Source organism: Hyperolius riggenbachi, chromosome 5, assembly GCF_040937935.1.
Source record: "Hyperolius riggenbachi isolate aHypRig1 chromosome 5, aHypRig1.pri, whole genome shotgun sequence".
Lineage (NCBI taxonomy): Eukaryota > Metazoa > Chordata > Amphibia > Anura > Hyperoliidae > Hyperolius > Hyperolius riggenbachi.
Window position 1 is genome coordinate 41713557 of NC_090650.1, and position 23252 is coordinate 41736808.

The 23252-nt window shown below is 45.6% G+C and overlaps 1 protein-coding gene and 1 non-coding gene across 5 annotated transcripts in view; both read right to left on the reverse strand.

Annotated features, from left to right (window-relative positions):
* The window catches only part of RSU1 (Ras suppressor protein 1), a 221135-nt gene that overhangs the window by 173527 nt on the left and 24356 nt on the right, over positions 1 to 23252 (reverse strand). The window lies entirely within an intron of this gene.
* TRNAK-UUU (transfer RNA lysine (anticodon UUU)) lies at positions 21995 to 22067 on the reverse strand. The gene has a single exon. It is a non-coding gene; the product is annotated as a tRNA-Lys (tRNA).

A 23252-nucleotide genomic window follows, 5' to 3' on the forward strand; every position in this document is an offset into this window, starting at 1 on the left:
CCCCGTGCCTTTAATATCCTGGTAATTTTTGTACCTCAAGAGGTACAGTTTTTTTCAGCATTTCTTTATATTGTAAGCGTTTTTGCAGACCGCTTGCAATTTGCGGTCCTGCAAGCTGCCCACAAGCATGCGTACAATATAAAAAAGCATTTTTTTTTTTTTAATTGAAAAAACGAAATTAATTTTTTTCACACTTAGAATTTTTCACATTGGATCTAATACAGATATTTGTATTAAATCCAATACAAAAAATTTGAATCTGCCGCCTGAATTGATGACGCTACATGCACCCGACACAAGGGAGCGCAAGCAGCGTCATGGGACTCGCCAGGCGACGCAATCGCCAGGGAACAGAAAGTAGATGGAGTAAGAGGAAGGAGGAGATCGCCGCCAGGAATCACCGTTAAGAAGACAGGAATCCATGTACAGGGAAGTTGCGAGGGGTCCGCGAGGGATAGCGCATGCCAACGATGCTGCAGGTTAGTAACTGTAACAGCTGGACGAGCCTGACTCGTCCTTATCGCTAGGGAGGTTTAAGAGGAGGTGTCAGCCATCCTATCTCAGAAAAAACAACAACACATACTGTATATAAGTAGATAAATACTTGCTTTATTTACATAACATGTATTGCGCTGTCCACGTTTTGATTTTAGTGAGTTTTCTACAGTAAAAAAAAAAAAAAATCCTTAGCCTTTCCCATTTGAACTGTGGCTATTTTAAAGCTAATCCTGATGTTACTTCCTCCCTTACTCTCCTCTGCCTGATTCTGTATGCATTGCCTGCCCACTACTATAGAAAGTGCATTGTCTCAGCATGAGAAATATTGGCCAATAAGAGAGGAACAGAGGTGTAGGAGGGGAAAACGGGAGGGAAAGAGGCGTCAGCCATTCAGGCCGCATTAGTTAAGTCTGAGGGGAAAGTAGAGCAGCAAAAAAAGACAACCCAGCATGCCCTGCAACTTCCTTTGTGCGGCAATGTACCAAATAAGTCATGTAAACTGGAGAATGATCATTTATCAACAAGAAAAGTAATAGTGATTTTAAACTTTTGGATTGCCTGGTTAGCATCCTTATTACTTGTTTACCAGATAAAAATAAAGAATTGTTGTTTGATTTTATGCCCGACTGTTACACTTTAAGCCAATTTTTATTTTGATGGCTCAAGTACAAGTCGACTCAGGAAAGTGATCCATTAAGGGCATAAAGCGGACCTAAAACTCAGACCTTCCTCTCTGCTCTAAAGGATAAGCAACAGCAAAATAATCTTTAAAGCAAAATCTTTATTTGCTACAGCTTACAGAACTCCTGCAATAAATTTGCCCTATCTACATCCTGCTTTCATGTAAACAGACAAAGGGTTAACATCCTGCGTTTACATAGTAGCATATTGTTTACTAGATAAAAATAAAAAAAAATTGATTTTATGCCTGACAGTTACACTTTAGGGCACAAGGGGGCAAAAAGAAGGTATAGGGGACAGAGATGGCACAGTTTTTTCACTTATGGACAGATTCAGGTTAAGAACGAACCTACAGTCCCTATCTTGTTCGTTAACCGGGGACTACCTGCTCTTAAAGCGGTATTGTCACCATAAAAATCTAATTTCAACAGCAACTGGTCTGAGTGTATTAAGTGATAAAGATGCTAATCCTGCATTCAAAACTTTTTCTGCTGTTACGGTTTGTAGTGATCACATACTTTAGGAGCACTGGCCCTAGTGCCAAACAGTTGAATGCTGGGAGTTCTTTTGAATGCTGGGAGTTCTTTTTATCTATAATTTATTCCTCCTTTTCCTTTTATTTCCCTGCCTAGCTGATCACTTGTGTTTACAAGCAAGGCTGAGGTGACTCAGTGATTGGATGTGTAAATAAAAAAAAGACTCTGGGAGGAGGGCAGCTAATGAATACACAATGAGCAAGAGAAAGGAGGGGGGGAAACAAGAGTCAGGGAGGATATGATGTCAGCATTAGCTTGGCAAGATGGCCACTGCCTAGAATAGGATTTTCTGCTTTTCCTTTGTAAAATTCACAGGAATCATTACGTGGATAGCACAAGACATCTGTTATGTAAGTAGGAGTACTATTTATCTACTTATATATGTGTTTTTTATTTCTAGGTTAGCATGGGTGTCGCTTGTTCTTTAAGATAGCCAGAGACACAGTTATCCATCCATAGAGAAAGCGTACAAACCTGAATGTGAACTATGCATGAGCGCAGACGTAATGGCAAACATATAAAAAGGTGAAAGAGCCAGAAAATGACTTTGAAAGAAGCTAAAGACAAACAGTATGCATAGAAGGTGAAAGCACTTCCTTGTCTATAAGTTTTCATTTACCGCCACACTGGCCCCCAGTCATGCTAAGCATGAAATATCATGTAAGGGGGATGAGGAACATGCGAGACTCCCGCTGTGCTCTGCAGATGCAATTAAATTTGGATCTAAGGTATTACTGTCCTGACAGCATGAGAGATTATTCCGGTCTCCGCTCTACATCACTCCTGTAATTTAGAACAATGAATTATGGCGAAGGTGTTCTGGGCATTCTCCAGAATTGATACCCGTCAGTTCATTTTTCTCCATCACCCGCTTACACCTGTTCAGCATGTAAATTGGACGCCGCCGCCACGTGCTCCGCCGCTTCACCTATCGACGCTGCCGGGGCGCAGTATTTATCCGGAGCACAGAGAGACGCGGATATTCCGTACCACTAAATCCGACGTGGTTTATCGGGTAAGCCGGCACAAAGCGCAATGAAGATATTAAAAAGTGAGGTCATCCACAGCGGTCAATCAGATTACAAACGCAACTGCTGAAATAATAAAAACAACAATATTTACAGAATTATTATTAAATACGTTATTGTTAATAATTCATGATTATTTTGTCAGATGACCTTTGTGAATTCTGATAAATAAAATATGGTAATAAAATCATCATCATTATTATTAAAGGCGACACTAAACGATATTTCTGTCATAATGTCCCTGTCCAGCTTAAGGGCCTTTTTGCACTACACAGCTGAATCGCAAATCGCTAGTGATTTTTCAAATCGCTAGGGTTGTTACTTTATCATAGAAATCATGAGAAGTGTTTTCTACTATAGTGATTCAATTTGTAAATCGCAATCGCTTTCTGGAGCGATTTTTAGAGTGATAATGCAATGCAAATGAAAAATCGCAATCGCTGCCGTTTGTGATTGTTAGTGGAAAAGGGCCTTAAAGAGAACCTGTACTGAGTAAAATTATTTAAAATAAACACATGAGGTAACTTCAAATGAACATTACATAGTTACCTTGCCATCAGTTCCTCTCAGAAGCTCACTATTTTCTTCTGACAATGATCCCTTCCAGTTCTGACAATATTTTGTCAGATCTGAAATATATCAGTTGCTGTCAGTTATAGCTGAGTGGACAACTGATATGCCCGGTAAAGTCCATGTTTCCCTATACCTCAAGTGGACGAGGTTACAGTTTAACTGTGTGCTGACCAGAAAGCTGTTGGGGTAATGGCCATTTTCAAAATGGAGGACGGAGAATTCCCTTGAGCACAGTGGACAAATAGGACGCAGGAGAGGAGAAAGAGATTGAGGAGTAGACTACACAGGAGGTAAGTATGACCTGTGTATGCTTATTTTGACTTTTAATTTTCAGTTCAGGTTTTCTTTAAAGAAAATCTGCACTGAAAATTAAAAGTCAAAATAACCATACACAGGTCATACTTACCTCCTGTGTAGTCTACTCCTCAATCTCTTTCTCCTCTCCTGCGTCCTATTTGTCCACTGTGCTCAATGGAATTCTCCGTCCTCCATTTTGAAAATGGCTATTACCCCATAACAGCTTCCTGGTCAGCACACAGTTAAACTGTAATATCGCCCACTTGAGTCATAGGGAAACATCAGAATCAGAATCATCTTTATTATCGCCAAGCACACCAAGTGGTGTGCCCGGAATTGCTTGTGGTACACATGGCATATAACATATAACGACACATGGCAGACATAACAAAGGCAAGCAGGGCATACATACATACAAATACATTTAGAGCATCTCAGTCTTAGAGTCCTCGGGGGGGGGGGGGGGGGGGGGGGGTGGAGTGATTGCTGCTGTGATAGTCCGCGTGTCAGTTAGAGATTGCAGCTGAGAGGAGGGGATGCCTGGGGCTGGAGTGTCCCTGGGATGTACGCCAGGGGGGTGGGGGTGGGGGGGAGTTTTGAGTTCAGTGAGTTCAACAGGAGGACTGCTTGGGGGAAGAAGGTGTTCATGCGCCTAGTGGTCTTGGCGGGGATGGATCTGGAGACGGCGTCCCAGTGGAAGGGTCTCAAAGTATCGTCTGCCCGGGTGGGAGGGGTCAAGTAAGATCTTGGAGGCCCTTGTCTTCATTCTCGTGGAGTAGAGGAGATCTAGCGAGGGCAGGCGGGCGCCAATGATCTTTTCTGCTCTTTTTATCACTCTGTGGAGTTTGTATTTGTCTTTGGCGGTTGCTCCTGCGTACCAGACGATGATGGAGCAGCAGAGGATGGATTCGATGGTCGCAGAGTAAAAGCTGGTGAGCAGATCCCATGACATTCCGAATTTTTTCAGTTGGCGTAAGAAGAAAAGCCGCTGCTGAGCTTTCTTCTGGGTTCTGGTGGTGTTCTGCCCCCATTTGAGGTCGCTTGTTAGGGTTGAACCTAGGAACCGTACGCTTTGGACTCGGGAGACCTCGGACCCATCGATGAACACAGGTAGTGGGGCCGGAGGAAGTTTCCGGAAGTCCACGATAAGTTCCACGGTCTTTGCTGTATTGAGAACAAGATTGTTGTCCTTGCACCAGTTACAGATCCTCGCAACTTCGTTTCGGTAAGCGTCCTCCCCATTTCTGTCAATGAGGCCGATAAGGGTGGTATCATCTGCGAATTTGATAATTTTGACAGAGTCGGAGGCTGAGGTGCAATTGTTGGTGTACAGAGAGAACAGGAGAGGGGACAGCACACAGCCCTGCGGGGCACCGACGGTGGTTCTCTCGCTGGAGATGCGACTGCCAAGCTTGACCCGTTGAGTTCTGTTGGAGAGAAAGTCCTTTACCCACCTGCAGGCACAGACTAACCAGCAAGCTCATGGTAACCCAGAACTCATTGGGGTGTGTAAGGGACTACAATGGTCCTAAAAACCCCCTTACTAAGATGTTAAGAAAAACAAAAGTTTGCTTTCCTAAAACAGAAAGAATTTGCGATAATTCAGGTTGGAGTGAGCTTGAGATGTCTCCCAGGCACCACTGCTGAATATACGCAAATTAACCATTGTACCCTTAGAAGCAAAACACACCTCCAGAACCGCTGGAATGCAATGATGTGTCAGCTTGTTAATATGTACAGAGCCATAATAATCCAACATGCATACAGACTGTTTCGGATTGTTTGATCCTCATCAGTGCATGGCATGGATTAATTTGGCTCTATGGAGTAGGGCTTGTAAATCCGAGAGGCACAGACTAACCAGCAAGCTCATGGTGACCCAGAACTCATTGGGGTGTGTAAGGGACTACAATGGTCCTAAAAGCCCCCTTACTAAGATGTTAAGAAAAACAAAAGTTTGCTTTCCTAAAACAGAAAGAATTTGCGATAATTCAGGTTGGAGTGAGCTCGAGATGTCTCCCAGGCACCACTGCTGAATATATGCAAATTAACCATTGTACCCTTAGAAGCTAAACACACCTCCAGAACCGCTGGAATGCAATGATGTGTCAGCTTGTTAATATGTACAGTGCCATGCACTGATGAGGATCAAACAATCCGAAACAGTCTGTATGCATGTTGGATTATTATGGCTCTGTACATATTAACAAGCTGACACATCATTGCATTCCAGCGGTTCTGGAGGTGTGTTTAGCTTCTAAGGGTACAATGGTTAATTTGCATATATTCAGCAGTGGTGCCTGGGAGACATCTTGAGCTCACTCCAACCTGAATTATCGCAAATTCTACCCACCTGCAGAGGAGGGAATCTGCCCCAAGATGCTCAAGATTGTCGATCAGAATGTCCGGACAGATGGTGTTAAAAGCCGAGCTGAAGTCCAGGAAAAGGACCCTAGCGTAGGCTCCTGGACTGTCGAGGTGTTCTGAGATGTGTGCCAGGCTGACATTGATGGCATCGTCAACTGATCGGTTTTCCCTGTAGGCAAACTGGAGTGGATCGAGGAGGGTGCTGGTGGAGTGCTTCAGGTGGGCAAGCACTAGCCTCTCAAATACTTTCATGGTGATGGGGGTAAAGGCCACGGGTCTGAAGTTGTTGAGTTCCGTGTTCCCTGGTTTTTTGGGGACTGGGATGATTGTGGACCTTTTGAAGCAGGAGGGGACCTTTCCTTCTGATAAGGATCTGTTGTAGAAGGAGGTGAGGATGGGAGCTAGTTGGATTGCGCAGGTTCTCAGGCAGAGTGAGGACACCCCATCCGGGCCCGAGGCTTTCCTGGGGTTTAGTCTTCTGAGGCATCGTAGCACATCCTCCTCCTGTACTGCGGTCAGAGCGGGGATGCCCCTGGCCCCTGGGGGGCGCTGGGTGTCTTCCGTCGCGGATGCCGTGAGATCTGGAGCTGACTGGGATGCTGGGGCCACAGGCTGCTTGTGTTGGAGATCGAATCTACAGTAGAACTCGTTGAGTTCCTCCGCCAGTTGTGAGCTGGAGGCTGCTTGATGCAGGGGAGGTTTGAAGTTCGTTGCCGCCTTGAGTCCCTTCCAGACTTCCCGTGAGTTGTTGGACTGTAGGCTGAGGCCTACCTTGTTAGAGTAGGTCCTTTTTGCAGCTTTCAGTTCTCTATTCAGGGTATTCCTGGCTTCCTTGTACTCTTCTGGGGTGCCCGACTTGCGTGCCTCCTCCTTGATCTTCCGGAGACGTCGTAGGTTGCTGTTGAACCAGGGCTTATCATTTGGGAAGACTTTGAAGGTTTTGGTTGGAATGCATGCATCCTCGCAGAAGCGGATGTAGGAGAGGATGTTTTCAGACCATTCCTCCAAGGTGGGTGCCTCCAGTGTCGACCAGTCGGTGCATTCCAGGCATGCCTGCAGCCTCAGTTTTGCATCCTCGGTCCACTTTTTGACAGTTCTAGTAATGGGCTTTGACGTCTCGAGCTGTCTTCTGTAGGTGGGGATCAGGAGGATCACGCAGTGGTCTGAGTTCCCTAGGGGAGCACCTCGAGAGGCCTTGTAGGCATTCCTGAGGGCTGTGTAGCATTTGTCCAGGGTGTTAAGGTTCCTGGTGGGGCAGGTGATGTGCTGCTGGAAGTGGGGCAGCTCCTGTCGCAGGTTTGCGCTGTTGAAGTCCCCTAAGGCGATGATGAGGGCCTCCGGAAAAGCAGTTTCCCACCCCGAGATATAGTCGCTCAGTGTTCTCAGGGCATTCCTGGTGTTGGAATCCGGGGGGATGTAAACCCCTATCAGAATGAATGAGGAGAACTCCCTGGGTGAGTACCTGGGCCTACAGTTGATGGCTAGGAGTTCGACATCAGGGGAGCAGAACTTGCTGAGGAGTGAGATGTTGGTGCACCAGTCGGAGTTAACGTAGAAGCATATGCCGCCACCTCTCGTTTTCCCGGAGAGGTCTCGATCCCGGTCTGCGCGGAAGAGGAAGTAGCCTGGCATCTGTACAGCGTTGTCCGGGACGTTTCCGTTGAGCCAGGTCTCCGTGAAGCAGAGCACAGGGGTGTTCTTGCTTAGCGAGGGTTTGCGGCCGAGCAGTAGGAGCAGTTCGTCCACCTTGTTTTGGAGTGAGCAGACGTTCGCTAGAAGTATGGTCGGTATGGAAGTGAGTAGCCCTCTTTTCTTCAGCCTCACCCGAGCCCCTGCCCGTCTCCCCCTGTGGCGACGATTCTTTGGAGGTCCCCTGGTGCTACTAGTTAGGAGCGCAATGTGGGAGTTGACTGTCTCCCGCAGGGTGGCTTCAAAGGGTCGGTCGCCGCCAGCAAGGGGCTCCCATTCCAGGAGTTCAGTGCGGGATAGGAATCGTACAGTTTTTGCCCCCCGTGAGAGTGGTTTCCCCGCGCTCCTGCCTGGGAGGGCAGCCGCTGGAGCAGTGGAGCCTGGGGAGGCAGAGCGGGCAGCAGGCATTGTTTCCAGGAGCAGACAAAGCACATGGGGAGCAGCAGACAGGGTTGGCTGGTAGTGGCACAAGTGGAAGCAAGCACAGGTGGGAGCAGGCACAGATGGGGGAGCCCAGAGAGGAATGCATCACAGTGACAGCAGAGTGATAAGTGATAAGTTGTGATAAGTTAGGCAGGCTCACCGTATCCTCATGGCTGAAGTGGCAGGCAGGGCTGCAGGAGTGGGGACCCTTGGTGGTGGTAGGCAGTGGCTTGCAGGCAGGGCGTCAGGCAGCCACATGGTGGGTCAGCTGGATGCCGGCAGTGGAGGGCCCGGCGTGCCCCTCGGAACTCTGGAGCTTCTGCGGGCAGTGTCCCAGGGCCCCCGTGCTGGATGAGCGCTCCTGGGACCGGAGCGGTGCGCTGATGTCTGGTGGTGGGGGGGGGAGCAGGCCTGGTGATGGTGCCGCTGCTGTGATCGTGCAGGCGGGCCTGGGGCCGGAGCGGAGCGCTGCTGTCCGCGGCTGGAGGGGGATTGAGCAGGCTGGAGATGAGGTCACTGCTGGGATCCGGGAGGCGGGCCTAGGGCCGGAGCGGTGTGCTGCTGTCCGCGGCTGGAGGGGGACAAGCAGGCCTGGAAATGGGGCCACTGCTGGGATTGTGGAGTCCGGGAGGCGGGCCTGGGGCCGGAGCGGTGCGCTGCTGTCTGCGGCTGGAGGGGGACAAGCAGGCCTGGGGATGGAGCCGCTGCTGGGAGCATGGAGTCCGGGAGCCGGGTCTGGGGCCGGAGCAGTGCGCTGCTGTCCGCGGATGGTGGGGGGGACGAGCAGGCCTGGAGCTGCTGCTGGGAGCGTGGAGTCCGGGAGCCGGGTCTGAGGCCGGAGCGGTGCGCTGCTGTCCGCGGCTGGTGGGGGACAGGACGAGCCGGCCTTGAGCTGTTGTCGCTGCTGTGGACCTTGGTGCCCCTGCTGTGGAGATCGAGGAGGCAGGTGAGAGATGCTGCAGTATGGGTTCCGGAGGGTCTGAGGACGGGGATGTAGAGTCCTGGGCTGGGAGGCGGGTGGCTCCGGGGGCCGCAGCTGAGTGGCCCTACTTGAGAGTGTACCTTCCTCGGAGCTAAACTAAACTAAAACTAAAGAGCTACAAAAAAAAGAAAAGCTAGAGCTAAAGAGATCTATAAAGGCTAAAAAAACAGAGCTAAAAAGCTAAAAAGACAGGAAAACCGAAGGAGCCATGTGACCGAGGCACCTCTTACGGCGCCATCTTGGTCTATTCAAAAACATGGACACATCAGTTCTCCTCTCAGCTGTAACAGACAGCAACTGATATATAACTGACAACAACTGATATATTTCAGTTCTGACAAAATGTTGTCAGAACTGGAAATGATCATTGTCAGAAGAAAATGGTGAGCTTCTGAGAGGAACTGACGGTGAGGTAACTATGTGATGTTCATTTGAAGTTACCTCATGTCTTTATTTTAAATAATTTTACTCAGTACAGGTTCTCTTTAAAGAGAAACTCCGACCAAAAATTGAACTTTATCCCAATCAGTAGCTGATACCCCCTTTTACATGAGAAATCTATTCCTTTTCACAAACTGACCATCAGGGGGCGCTGTATGACTGATATTGTGGTGAAACTCCTCCCACAAGAAACAAGAAAAGTACGTACTCTTGGCAGTTTCCTGTCTGTGAACGCTGCTGCATTGTGGGTAATAGCTGTTTACAGCCGTTTGCAACTGCCAAAAACCATGCAGCAGCTACATCACCTGCCAACACTAAAATGTTCACTGGAGTTCCTCTTTAAGGATACCAGAGCTGAATGTTAAACTAAAAACGGGGGGTGGGGAGCAGGCATGTACTAGGTGCAGTCCAGATGCCTCCCCCCGTACCCCTCATTCATACCAAAATCCCTCTGTGCAGCTTAGCCCAGGTCGCCAGAGTCAGGCAGTAGTGCACAGGCGCACGGCCAGGAGCGCACTGCGGGCGCTCACGACTGTATAATGACGTCATGCGCACTACTGCCCTACTGATCAAACCGAAGCCTTCCTCCAGTCATGCAAGTCAAATTTAAAGGGAACCTGAAGTGAATGGGATACAGAGGCTGACATATTTAACTTTAAACAAAACATGTTTCCTGGCAGTCCTGCTGATCCTCTTCCTCTAATATTTTTAGCGATAGACCCTGATTAAGCATGCAGCAGATCAGAGGTTTCTGACATCATCATTGACATCACTTGCATGCTTGTTTCTGGTGTGTGAATCAGACATTACTGCAGTCAAAGAGACCATCAGGGCTGCCAGGCAACTGGTATTGTTTAAAAGGAAATAAATATAGCAGCCTCCATATCCCTCTCACTTTAAGGCCCCATTTCTGTTTGGTTGAGTGCGTTTCCGGGTGTGTCTTTGGGGCTGTGGCAAAGGACACACTTAGGGGATGTGATTATTAGGCAGATGATAAGAAGGTGGCTTTTCCTACAAGATGCCCATTGGTTTTATAGCCATGTTTGTTATGTGCCTTCATTACAATTTTCTACATTTATAATACATGGGCCGCTATGCACGCCTTACATAGCAGTGCGCGTTGCTATGCAACTTGGTTACGAGCATTGCTAACATAGCAACGCGCCTAACTTTAGTTGCAGGTGGTCCTGTGAAGTATCGTGACCGTGATACTTAACTAGCGGCTGCTACTATGTTAATCAACATGGTAAAAAAAAAAAAAAAAGTGGGGGCTCCTTCACATTCAGCTGCGCTCTCTGGGTGGCACAATATAGTGCACTTTACAATAGTTTTATTTATGAGAATTTCTATACGTGATTGAGCAGCTTTTCCCTTGATGTTATTGATTTCCTTTCCTGGAGGACATTGCAGGGGTTCCCTGGCATTTCCCTCTGGTGAGGGAACAGTGAGGTAGTATGACAGTGAGGCGGTATAATAAATAGCCCTATTATAGGGGAGAACTAGAATATGAAACACTAACACAGGTTACTGTAAGAGGAGGAACATGAAATAGGGGGTCCGCTGGATAGCATGCTGGTAAGGCTGTTGCCTTGGAGGTGGGACTTGAGTCATTTGACCAGGGTTCGAATTCAGGCTCAAGCCCGTATGTAAACCAGTAAGGGCCCGTTTCCACGTCTGCGGTGCGAATTAGTCGCGGAAAATGCAAAAACGAATTCGCACGCAGATGCGAATATTACCGCGAATTCGCGGGTGCTTCCGCATGTTAATGAGTATGCGAATTTAATCATGTCATTGCCGGTGTGCTTTTACATTGATTTTATGCGAAAACGCCCGCGAATTCGCAGTCAAATTTGCGGTAAAATTTGCATACGAAAACGCATGCAAATTTCCTATTAAATACATTGTATGCGAATCGCACACCGCAAGGCAGTGTGCGAATTCTGTGGGCTCTGCCGTGCAGATTTTTTCTGCACAGAAAAATGCTCAGAAATCCTGACAGGTGGAAACAGTCCCATCCACTTGTATTGTCTATGCGAATCTGCATGCAGGAAACACATGCAGATTGGCTCTAGTGGAAACGGGTCCTTAGGCCACATACAGACATCAGACCATAGTCTTTGGAAAATGAAAGATCACAGACCAATCTTACCACCCTTCCTGTAGTATAAGAGCCATACTCTACACAGTCTTTTCTATGGAGCTGAACTCCACATCAGAAAAAAATCATTGCAAGATGCTGCACACACAGATGCTGTACAGACACAAAGATCAGTATCTGCAAAAGATCTGTTCCTGCCAAAAATCCATTCCTCCAAATTGCAATGATAGTCTATGAGATCTCCAGATCATCATACACACATGATTTAACTGACATTCATCTGCAGATCTGCAGATCTGACAATCCATCCTGGTGGATCTGATCTGCAGATGAATGTCAGTTAAATCATGTGTGTATGATGATCTGCAGATCTCATAGAGTAGCATTGCAATTTGCAGGAATGGATTTTTGGCAGGAACAGATCTTTTGCAGATACTGATCTTTTGTGTCTGTGCAGCATCTTGCAATGATTTTTTTCTGATGTGGAGTTCAGCTCCATAGAATAGACTGTGTAGAGTATGGCTCTTATACTACAGGAAGGGTGGTAAGATTGGTCTGTGATCTTTCATTTTCCAAAGACTATGGTCTGATGTCTGTATGTGGCCTTAGGAGTCTTGGACAAGGCTCCCTAATGATTCTGGACACCTGTGGAGCGTGCCTTAATTGGCTGAAGCTCTGGCACTATATAATGTCTTGCCTTGTCTAAACAAGGAGACTGTTAAGGACAGTTTTACACTGCCAACTCGCAATAGCGGTGCGATCGGATGATCGGACAGCAACACCAAAAAAAGCTGATGGAGGTTATTGCGGCAGTGCACAGTAATCTCCATTCTGACTGCAGGCCAAACAGGAAGTGAGGCTCTAGTGCTCACTTCCTGTGGCTGGTGGTAGAATTGCACAGAATTGTCAAAATACCCTTCCATGCATGCGCAACACAAATACATGCAGAGAACAGTTTTAAAATATGCGCAGCTCCATAGACTTACATTACTTCTGGGCAAGCGGCCACCAATGCGCTGTTGCGTCAGCGTTACCCAAACATCAAATTGAGTACTTCCACCGCCCAAGTATGAAATGCCCCATGGACTTGCACTAGTCTAGCTTTGGCCTGTGGCAAAATATGCCAACGCAATGCGCCAATGTGAAAGGGGCCTTAAAGCATTTAGCCACGCCGTTTTTTAAAAGACCGTGCCTCCTGCAAAATAAATCCCTGTTCCCAATACAGAGGTTCCATGAGATCTACAAATTATTTGAAGTGTTCCTAAAGGGTAAAAAGGTTAACAAAGACTTAAGGTGCATACACACGTCAGATAAAAGTCTTTGGAAAATGAAAGATCACAGACCAATCTTACCCCCTTCCATGTAGTATGAGAGCCATACCTACACAGTCTATTCTATGGAGCTGAACTCCCCATCAGACAGAAATCTTTGCAAGATGCTGCACACAAAGATGCTGAACACACGCAACAGATCAGTATCTGCAAAAGATCAATCCCTGCAAAAGATCCATTCCTGCAAAATGCATTCATAGTCTATGAGATCTGCAGATCATCATACACACCTTGTGTAACGGACATTCATCTGCAGATCAGACAATTATCTGCCGATCTGAAGATCCAACCTGGTGGATCTGGTCTACAGATAATTGTCCGTTAAACAAGGTGTGTATGAGATCTGCAGATATCATAGACTATGAATGCGGTTTGCAGGAACGGATCTTTTACAGGAACAGATCTTTTGCAGATACTGATCTGTTGAATGTGTACAGCATCTTTGTGTGCAGCATCTTGCAAAGATTTCTGTCTGATGGGGAGTTCAGCTCCATAGAATAGACTGTGTAGGTATGGCTCTCATACTACATGGAAGGGGGTAAAATTGGTCTGTGATCTTTCATTTTCCAAAGACTTTTATCTGACGTGTGTACCCACCATAAGCAGTAGGTGGAGATGGGCTGGGTCAGGTGATCTGCTTTGTGCTGCTGGGAAAGGCACTGGACTCAGCATGCCAGGAGCTTTCAAGAAAATTGCCATGCATTACAAATTACAAATAATAAAAACGGGAGGCTGAAATAGGGCTGAAAAAAAAAAAAAAAAAGGAATAAAGATGGCAGCCTCCATATTCCCTTCACTACAGGTTTTCTTTAAAGAGACTCCGTAACAAAAATTGCATCCTGTTTTTTATCATCCTACAAGTTCCAAAAGCTATTCTAATGTGTTCTGGCTTACTGCAGCACGTTCTACTATCACCATCTCTGTAATAAATCAACTTATCTCTCTTGTCAGACTTGTCAGCCTGTGTCTGGAAGGCTGCCAAGTTCTTCAGTGTTGTGGTTCTGTGATGCATCTCCCCCCTCCAGGCCCCTCTCTGCACACTGCCTGTGTATTATTTAGATTAGGTAAGCTTCTCTCTTCTCTCTTATCTTTTACAAGCTGGATAAATCGTTCTCTGAGCTGGCTGGGCTTTCACATACTGAAGAATTACAGACAAGGGCAAAGCTGTTTGCAGGAAGAAACAAGCAGCCTGAAACTTCAGTGCATGAGAACAGGGGGAAAGAAACACACAAATGATCTCTTGAGATTCAAAAGGAATGCTGTATACAGCCTGCTTGTGTATGGATGTATTTTCTATGTGTGGACATACTGTACATCAACCTACTTCCTGTTTTGGTGGCCATTTTGTTTGTTTGTAAACAAACTTTTTAAAACAGTTTTTTAACCACTTTTAATGCGGCGAGGAGCGGCGAAATTGTGACAGAGGGTAATAGGAGATGTCCCCTAACGCACTGGTATGTTTACTTTTGTGCGATTTTAACAGTACAGATTCTCTTTAAGGCAAAAATATCTTCTAACAGAAGGAGAAAAATGAGCCAAGAGTAACCTGGAAATATCCAAGTACCGTAATAAGCAGAGCCATCCTAGCAAGGAGAAATCAACTTGACAGAATCTGCAGATACAGAGCAATTAAAAGTAAAATGTTGAAGCGCAGTCGGGTGATCCATGTCACCACTGTATAAATATAACCAGCTAGAAAATTTATATATATAACCAGTTACGTTAGGGGTTTTTTTTTTTTTAAAGGTTCAGACTGGAATTCACAAGCAATTTCCATTCACTGACCCCACGCATAACAAATCTGCCTGCCGCCTTGTCAAACGTCTTCGTAAAGGTGCTGCGAATGGCGGATCAGGGAGACGGCGACAGCGGCACAACTACCCCGTCACGTTGTACCCGCAAACCGAATTCCGAAGAACCGCCATCACCTGTCAGCAGGTAACGGCTCCCCCCAGAGGTGTTTACTGAAATGTCTGGATGTTCACACCGTCAAACCATCCCTAAATCTAATTAATTTAACTAAGTTTATTGGAAGAATAAATCAATCTTCTGCAGGTAATAATGCTACGAAATAATAAAAAAGTTGTACCGCACAAAAGAGAACAGCAAAAACAGTCCACGTCTGTCCTGCTCCCGGTCATAGGAAGTGTATTTTTAATTGGTTTTAATTAATTTAAAGGGTTACTCCACTTTTGTATGAAAATCTGTATAAACTTATAGTCACCAGGAATCCACAAAACAAATTCGCGAGAAGCAAAATTGTCCTGGTGTGTGCAGTGGGGGGTGCAGGCAACAGAGAGGGTTAACTTATTTATATCACCGCCTTTCAGTGCTGAGCTGCGCTCCATCTTCCAACACTTCCGTCTCTAGAACTGGAAGTTCTGCTTGGAAGAGGCGCCGGCAGCGTCCGAGAGAATTTGCCGCAGGATACAGCCGGTATGGCTCATCATGCTGCTGCACAAGTTCTCAGCGGAGTTATATACTATTCCCCCTCTAGGTCGACGTGGATGGTGGGGAATGATATTCGGCTTCCAGCTATTGCTGGAGGATGAATTACAGTGTTTTAAAAGTAACTTCAGCTTCGTCTTCTGACAGCCCCGAAGTTACTGACTGTGCGTCGCTATGGTTGTAATTCCTATTACAGCCTATGGTGGCGCCAGCTGCACACAAATCTCGTGTGCTGCATTTGCAGTGTTCACAGTGACAGGGGCAAGAACAAAAGTGGGGGGGGGGGGGGGGATTTGTACCCGGAATTGGTTTTGGCTCATACCGGTTCTGGAAGGAGGTGGGGGGGGGATAATGTCTGAGAGCCAAGAGCCGAGGCTGCCATACTATGGGACCAAAAGTCGCACTTGGCAATCATTGTCATCTCTAGGTAGACATCAAAGGGGGGGGCAAAGGGAGGCAAAGGTTCAGTAGTGATGACCCAATTGTCCTTGAAAGAAAACGGCGGCAGCCAATGGATGGATGGAGTCGAGATCCAGGGAGGCCAAAGGTGTCCTGATGGGCGCAGTGTCTTACCTCAGTAGAGCCCTGTCCTCCTGGGTAGCAGTGGTGCACGCCACTCGGCCTATACCTGCTCCTTGCTGCAGCTCAGGCGTGAGGTCCCCTGCTCCCCAGAGAGCAGGCAGCTCATTCATGGACTGGAGCGAGGCCGCACGCACCTCTTCAAAAAGATTGGGGGGGGGGGGGCCCAGTGCTTGAGCGGTGAGGTGGAGGGGGATGGGAAAACCCCTTAATTATCCAAAGGCATCCCTCTACTGAAGTAGCCATTTAGGGCACTTTTTCCCTAGAGGTGCACTTTAAAGTACAGGCTGCAGCTCCAGTCCCCTGAGGGCGATATCCAGGCCAGTGCTTAGGACGGACTCAAAAATGGAGAAATGTGTTCTACTCAATGGCCCATCAATCAATCCATCAATAAGGCCTACAAAATTCCAAAAGGTGGTGGGGGTGTTGGAACTCCTTCTATGGGCCTTATGCAATTCACTTTTCACCTCTTAGGTGTTATTTCACACCTTACCAATAAAATGCCATTTAAGCCACCAGCAAGCAAGACAAAGCTCAAAATCATTCTGACAGTACTTTTTCACCAACGTTTTAGAGTGCTGAAAAATTATTTTAAACAGAAGATGAAAATTATCTCCTAACACAAAAAACTTAGGAGAAAAGAGGAATTGGATTGGGCCCTATGATCCTTAAAGGGAACCTAAGCTGAGAAGAATGTGGATTTTTCTTTTTAAAATAATACAGGTTGCCTGACTCTCCTGTTGATCCTGTGTCTCTAATACTTTTAGCCACAGCCCCTGAACAAGCATGCAGATCAGGTGCTATGACTGACGTCAGACTAGATTAGCTGCACGCTTGTTTCAGGTGTGGGATTCAGCCACTACTGCAGCCAAAGTAATCAGCAGGACTGCCAGGCAACTGGTATTGTTTAAAAGGAAACAACCATATCACTTAAGGTTCCCTTTAAAGCATACCTGAGCTGAAACGGAGAAACGGGGGGAGAGCAGACATGGAAGGTGAGCTGTCCTAATGGCCACAGCTTCCCCTGGTTTCCTCAGTCTCCTGCCTTCTTACCTTACCCCGCGACAGCCTCTTCTGAGTTGCCGGAGTCGGGCATCAATGGTCAGACACTGGGGCGCACTGCGCATGATGGAAAAGTGACAGCATGCGCAGAGCAGTCACGGCCACATTTGCACACTATAGGTCGCACGCAGCCGGGCCAGCACCTGCACACTGATGCCCAACTCCGGCGACCCGCAAGGTTATTAAAAAAAAAGTTATATAAACTGAAATTGAAAATATGAGACTCTTTTCCATGCTACTAATGTTCTATTTATTATCCGCACTACACAATTCATATAAGGGCTTTTTTTCGCTACAGGTTTGCTTTAATGGACTTAGAATGCAAGTATGATTAAAAAGATTTTACTCGCCTGGGGCTCCTTCCAGCCCAAAGCAGCAGTCTCAGTCCCTCGCCGCAGTCCAGGTCCTCTGCGTTCTCCCGCTGGCTGCTGGTAAAGATCGCAACCGTGCTGGCAGGTTGGATCTTCTGCGCCTGTGCAGGCATTCGTGCATCCACATCTGGCGCATACTGCGCCTGTGCATAACTACTACACAGGCGCAGTATTCGCCAGATGACGTGGACGTGTGGGCAGGTGCAGAAGACCGAACCTGCCGGCGAGGTTGCGATCTTTGCCAGCGGGTAGCGGGACAACGCGGAGGACTGGGCTGCGGCGAGGGACTGAAATCTTTTTAATCATATTTGCATCGGAAGTCCTTTAACCACACTGCGACCGCCTAACGCAGGATGGCGGCTGCAGAGTGTTTCTCTCGTTGCTAAGCCACGCCACATGGTGTGATCTCACGAGGAGCGAGATTGGACGCAAGCTCCCGTCAGTAAACAGAGCGGGCCACAGTAATCAGCCTGCCAGCCGCGATTGGAGCTGGCGGGCTGATTTTAACACAAAAGAGGCAAAAATATAATGTATACAAGCGCTGTGATCTAGCGCTGCACAGAGGATGTCCTTGTCACTTAACTGTATCCAGGAGTGGCTCACAATCTAATCCCTATCATAGGCTGATGCCTATGTATAGTAGTGTGTACATAATGCAATATAGGGCTAATTTGGGGGAGGGCGGAATAAAAAAAAATAGGGTTTTTCTTATTAAAAAACTTCCTTTTTAATTAATAAAACAAAAAACAAACAAAGAATCGCAGCAGCAATCAGATACCCCCAAAAGAAAGCTCTATTAGTGGGAAGAAAAGGAAGTAAAATTCATTTGGGTGCCAAGTTGTATGACCGAGCAATAAACTGTTAAAGTAGTTAAGTGCTGAATTGCAATAAATGGCCTGGTCACTAAAGGGTATAAACCTCTGAGCCTCAAGAGGTTAAAGAGGAGCTGTCAGCCATACTATCTCAGAAAAAAACAACAACACACGTATAAGTAGATAAATACTTGCTTTACTTACAGAACATATGTATTGCACTGTCAATGTTTTGATTTTAGTGATTTTCCTACAGTAAAAAAAAAAAAAAAAATCCTTCTTAGCATTTCCCATTTAAGTGTGGCTATTTTGAAGCCAATCCTGATGTAGTTTCCTCCCTTACTCTCCTCTGCCTGATTTGCCCGCCCTTCACTATAAAAAGTGCATTGTCTCAGCATGAGAAATATTGGCCAATCAGAGAGGAACAGAGGTGTGGAGGGGTAAAACAGGAGGGGAAGAGGCTTCAGTTCAGGCTGCATTAGTTAAGTTTGAGGGGAAGTAGAGAAGCAAAAAAGGACAACCCAGCATGCCTTGCAACTTCCTTTGTGCTGCAACGTACCAAATAAGAGTGAGGTAAACTGGGGATTGATCATTTATCAGCAAGAAAAGTAATAGTGATTTTAACTTTTGGATTGCCTGGTTAGCATCCTTATTACTGGTTTACCAGATAAAAATAAAGAATTGATTTGTGATTTTATACCCGACAGTTACTCTTTAAACAATTTCTCACTTTGATCGCACCATGAATAAGGGGGGCTCAGGATGTGAGGTGTGCATGGGCCAAAAACAATATAGCATTACTTATTTGTAAAATCATGCACCCTGCTGTGTAAGGACAGCATTGCTCATAATTTGTTTTCCATAAAAAGTGTGTAAAACATTAACATTTTCCAAACAAAAGAAAAAAAAAAAAACACAAAACAATACGAAAAACAGTACTAAAATATAGCAGACACAGCTATGAGTAAAATCAACAAATTTGTTTAACCTGGATTTTTTTCCCAGTTAAACAGAGGAATGTTTCAGAATTGTTATATCAGTTTAAATTTCACCCATTCAAAGCAGTGTGTAAACTTACAACACAATAGTGCCCTCTACTGAGAATAAGAGAAATAGCATGCAAGTCACTGTGTATTTCTGAATTAGCCTGAGGAAATTGTAAGAGCAGCTAGTGGTGCTTTTTAAAGCACGCTCAAAGGGAGAGGGATATGGAGGCTGCCATATTTATTTCCTTTTAAACAATGCAAATTGCCTGGCTGTCCTGCTGCTCTATTTGGCTTCAGTAGTGTCTGAACACCGCCAGAAACAAGCATGCTGCTAATCTTGTCAATATACAGAGGGGATTTTCAGACTATTTCCTTAAAAGTTGGTGTGCACTGCCCTATGGAGAGGGAAGGGGGAGGATAAGCAGGAGCAAGCTGTGATGCAAACTTACAACAGTGCATCAGTTTCCATCATCCCCTATTGCTACTTGGCTCTGTGCTCTTTGCAGACATGCCTGAAATGATCATGAATGATCACAAAGTCTATACGAATCCCAACATTGCAAGAGCAAAGTCCTCAGACATGGTAACTGATAACTAGTGTTCTCTATGACAGTATCTTATCTGAACCTCTCTTCTTCTTACACAGTGTACCAGTTACACCAGTAGGTGGAGCACTAAACAAATATCACATTTCCTTTGTTGATCAGAGATGAACTTTTAATCATTGCATAATTGTGTTCCTTTCCTATTGTTTATAGGGCATTACTCAAGCCAAATACTTTTTTGTTTTTGTTTTAATACTCTAATTCCCTATAAACTAAACAAGCCACACCCACAGGTTTTCAGAGAGCCAAGGCACTTTCAGACAGCAGCAAGGGCTCATGGGAGCTCAGTCTGAGCAGGAGGAGGGGGAGGTATTACTAGCCAGAGATTTCAGAGGTAGAGGGGTAGAGGGAGGAGGGGGTGATTAGGTATTTTTTGCTCAAGATACAGATAAGCCTGCCTCTGTGTAATGTTTACAAACAATATGGCTGCTGTCATTGTATCACAGGAAGAAATAATCATATTCTATTAAAGCTGTTTGCAGCTAGAGTTGCTGTATCTAAACTTTAGATAAGATATATAGACAAGTTACTTGCTATAGTTCGTTTTTCCATCTCGGATCCGCTTTAGGGCCTTTTTCCACTAGCCTGCAATTTGCGATTTGCTTCTGATTGCAAATCGCAAGGTACATTAAACTAATGGAAACTGCAGCAGCATTTTCCATTAGTGCGATCCGATTGCGATGCGATTTTAGTCAAATCGCAATCGTCGTCCTGCCGCGTTTTGTATGCGATTGAGCTGGACTATAATGAATATAGTAGCTCAATCGCAATCGCAATCGCATGGTGGAAATTGAAACGCGATTGCGATCGGAATCGTGATCGCAATCGCATTTCATAGTGGAAAAGAGCCCTTAATGTTTGTTTGTTTGTTTTTATTAAAAAGGATGTTTAGTGCACCACCTACTGGTGTAACTGGTACACTGTTTAAAAACAAGATTTGTGTTTTTAGTGTCTGTTGTCCTCTTTGAAAATAACAGAAGTAACGTTATTCCAGCATACCGGTATTTGTAGCATATTTAGCTATACAACACCACTGAATGCCAGAAATCACTTGCCGTGTAAACAGACTCTAGGGGCCCTTAAAGTGACAATGAAGCAAAAAAAAAAAAAAAAAATTACGAGATAATGAATTATATGTGTAGTATAGATAATTAATAGAACATTAGTAGCAAAGAAAAAAGTTTCATTTTTATTTTCAGTTATATAGCTTTATTTTTATAACATTGCATCATTCTCTAATATTTGCAGTTTACAAACCACACTCCATTTTAAACTATGAAACAGAGCAGAGCTAATGACCCTCTGAACTTCCGGGCAGTAAAACCTTAAACACACAAGAAACAGTGAGAGGCCGCTTGAGATAAGTGCTTCAGAAAACAGCACTGTAGCTGACCGAGCTTGGTTAGAGAGCTCAGATAAGCTCTTTTGCTTAGATAACAACTGAAGTTAACTCTTCCTGTACTGGAAACAATATCTCTTTTCTGGGCTACTAATATTTCATTTCTTAGCTGTACTACACATACAATTCATCATAAGTTTATTTTGACTTCAGATTCCCTTTAATGACTGCAATTTTTCAGAGGTTGTGTTTGAGGCGATTGAACCCAAAATGTTACATGCACCGCTTTTGCGATCACAATCCTATAGTGTGAACGCTCCCGAATGGAAAGGCCGCACTAGTGATTTGCTGATTGCCGGTGATTGTCTATCGCTACGTAAAAGTCCTAAAGGACGCATGCGGGACCACTGACTTTCAATACTGGTGATTCGCATGCTGGGCGGTGCAGAAATCTGCAGCATGCCGTCCATATTTTTTCTGCATTGCACCACATTTGGGAAAAACACATTCAATGGAAACGACTCCTGATCAGCTTGTTGCTTCTGCTCGAGGTTTTCAGCAAGGATATGGCAGGAAGCAGAAATCTAGCATCAAATAGCGTGTAAATAATAATAATAATAATAATCCGAACATTTGTATAGCGCTTTTCTCCTGTCAGACTCAAAGCGCTCAAGAGCTGCAGCCACAGGGACGCGCTCAAGAGGCCACCCTGCAGTGTTAGGGAGTCTTGCCTTGAACTCCTTACTGTATAGGTACTTGACCTAGCCAGGATTTGAACCCTGGTTTCCCATGTCAAAGGCAGAGTCCTTAACCAGTACACTGTCCAGCCACTACTAAAGGAAAGGCATCGCCTGAACAGGGACTTGAACCCTGGACCCTCAGATTAAAAGTCTGATGCTCTACCGACTGAGCTATCCAGGCTCAGTCGGTAGAGCATCAGACTTTTAATCTGAGGGTCCAGATTAAAAGTCTGATGCTGAGTTCTGAATAGTGGGTGTAAGCATTCAAGTACAGAAATAAAGTAAGGGTCCTTCTCTTCAGATCCTTTCTCTGTAGTTGAAAAATCTCTCAGCTGTTCTCATAGGATCTGTGAGAAAGCAGGCAGGGCAGAAACAAACAGTAAATCATTCCTTTGTGAATAGTGACAGAGAAGTGGTACCTATCTACATGGTACAGCTCTGGCCCCGACGCCAACTTTGTTACAAAAAGCTGATACACAAGGTATTACCTTCACCCAGGCTGTGATCAGAGACTTCTGAAAAGCTTTCTATTGTTGCTGGCTAACAGCTCTATAGGTATGTGGGGTTTACAGAATGACAGTTTCTTTGATCGTTCCTCTTTCAGCACCTGGAGTAAACAGAGGGCTTTGAGTTTGACCCTCTATGGATAAATCTTCCTGTTAATTAGCTGGTTACGCCATGTGCAATTTTAGCAGGCAAGGAGGGAGGAAACAGTGAATATTTTATGACTCCTGACTGCCGGACGCCACTGGACCAAATCCCACACGACAAGGCAATCAGCGGACATTACTGTGCACCGCGCTGAGTGACAATATATTCCGCTAATTGCTGGCGCTCTGGACACTCTCCACACTGGCAGCTGGGCGAAGGGATAAAAATAATACATCTACTTTACATGTCTCTGTGCAAATCAACCTGCAGCTCAGGAATTCAAACCTTGTGTCCTCGATAGTAAAGAGGACATGTCACCATCTCATCTGCCTCACATAATAAGAAGTTATACACGGTTTGAGTCCTTCCCTGCCAACTTACAGCTTTTGGAAACCTCATGACGGGAGAGTATTTTCTTTTGAAGGGTGAAGTTGGGGCTAAAGCACAGAACAAATTACCCATCCGCTGTCCTGAAGCAGGAAGAAAGTGTGCTGAAAGACGCCCTGGTAAAAATGGCGCTACCATAAACGGCAATGTTGAAGGGGCACTATGGCAAAAACTTTTATAATTTAAAATATGTGCAAATAAACAATAAGTACGTTTTTTCCAGAGTAAAATGAGCCATAAATTACTTTTCTCCTAAGTTGCTGTCACTTACAGTAGGTAGTAGAAATTGGACAGAAGTGACAGGTTTTGGACTAGTCCAGCTCTTCAT